We start from the raw sequence: 2,115 nt of genomic DNA on the forward strand, positions 1-2,115 counted from the left end.
GCTATGGACCACGACCTCTGGTTGTTGACCCTCCCCCTTCAGCATGTCCTACAGCCGCTCAGTGACATTCTTGACCCTGGTGCCAGGGAGGCAACATACCATCCTGGAGTCACGTCTGCAGACACAGAAACGTCTATCTGTTCCCCTTACGATAGAATCCCCTATCACTATTCCTCTCCCACTCTTTTTCCTCCCCTCCTCTGCAGCTGAGCCACTCGTAGTGCCACAGACTTGGCTCTTGCTGCATTCCCCTGAGAAACCATCTCCCCCAGCAGTATCCGAAACGGAAAATCTGTTGGAGAGGGCAATGAGCCCAGTGGCTCCTGCAATACATTCCCAGGTCTTTAGCTCTGTCTGGCAGTCACCCATTCCATTTCTGCCTGCGCACTGTTTACCTGCGGTGTGACCACCTCATTAAACGTGCTATCCGCGAAGATCTCAGCTTCGCAGATGCTCCACAGTGACTCCAGCCGCTGCTCCAGCTCCGAAACGTGGATATCGAGTAGCTGCAGCTGGAGACACTTCTTGCACATGTGTTCGCCAAGGACACAGAAATGGCCCCTGACTTCCCACATAGAACAGGAGGAGCACTCCACGCTGCCAAGCTGCCGTGCCATGCCCTTCCCTTCATTTACTCGCTTTACTTCCGTTAAATAAAAGAATATTAAATACACTCAGGACCTTAATTGACTTTAAAAAATACTTATTCTAAACTAGAGAGCTTACTGTTACTTTAACGACTGGACTGCAGAAATACTCACCAGCTCCTAGTTACCAATTAACTGCTTCCCTTGCGATGACGTTACTTTTAATCTCTGACGTCACTTTCGAATGTTGCCTGTTTAAGCCCGCTCTCCTTGCTGCTCCCATTCTGTCTGGGCCTCGAGCATCGAGCTTTATGTCCTCGCTCCTTCTTCTCCTGTTCCCTCACATGTCGGTCCACTCTCGCTCCTGCTCTGAAAAGCTTTGTCGAAGAGCATGGTATTAAGGTCAGAATAAAGAAGGAAAGAGATGTAGAGATGCCTGAAATATATTCAAATTCTTTATTTATTGATGTTCAATTTTCCTTCTCTTTGTATGCTGAGGGCACCCAATTAGTGGGATTTCTGAAAGTGGTTAAGGAGACTGTAAATGGTTCGACTTAAAATGAATTGAAACACAATTCGGTTCTAATTATTACAATTCATTTGCTCCTTCAATATGCTAGGTCTCACCACATCACTGAAATATATACCTGCACTTTTTGTGGAGGATAATGTCCTTCAATAAACACAGTGCTGCAGCTCTCCCTCGTGCTCTGCATTTATTCATTCATCTTTCTCCTGGTTATATTGCCAATAATCTTCAATCGCTGCCCCCTGCTTACTGATCCTCCTTCCACTGGAAGCAGTTTCTCCACATCTACTCTACCAAAACCCTTGCTAGTTTCCGAAGGTCACTATTAAATCACTGATTAATCTTCTCTGCTCAAAAGAGCACGAACCCAGCTTCTCTAATTTCTCTGCATGGCCGAAGTCACAAAGATTAAGAACATCCATTCAGATGCGTCTGTTGCCTCCCACACTTCCCGTGGTCAACAACCCAACCATCCCTTGAGGCTCTCCAAACTTCCAGTCCTGATCCTGTGTCGTTTGCCAGTTGTTCTCCTAGGTCAGAACATGCAATTTTCATGTTTAGTTTGCCCATGAAAACCATGTTCTCATCCCTTGATATTATGACCAGTAAAAAAACTGATCACCAACTTCTTTTCCGGACCCCAAACATTTGAAATTGTGATGGGTCAGTCTGATTATGTTGTTTCCTCGCACCCCCCCGCCGCAAAACTATCATCACGCAGTTTAAAGCCATCTATTTCTCCCTTTTGCTTTGCACGGTGTTTCAAATTACAACCCTTATTTTTAGGAGATATTATGTGGAATATTAAATGTCTCTATACAACTTAAGTGACTGATTTCATATTTAATAACAACTAAATGCATGCGAGTAGTCTGTTACCGCACCTCTAATAGAGGTAGATTACAAATAATTGATTCATTAATTAGTTTATGTGTCTAAGAAATTTGACACAATATAGTTACATTCAGTATATTTAAACACATTCTATGTTCTCAAGCA

This window comes from Somniosus microcephalus, unplaced genomic scaffold (genome assembly GCF_052327205.1).
Source record: "Somniosus microcephalus isolate GS21.2 unplaced genomic scaffold, FLI_Smic_1.0 unresolved_chr5, whole genome shotgun sequence".
Classification (NCBI taxonomy): domain Eukaryota; kingdom Metazoa; phylum Chordata; class Chondrichthyes; order Squaliformes; family Somniosidae; genus Somniosus; species Somniosus microcephalus.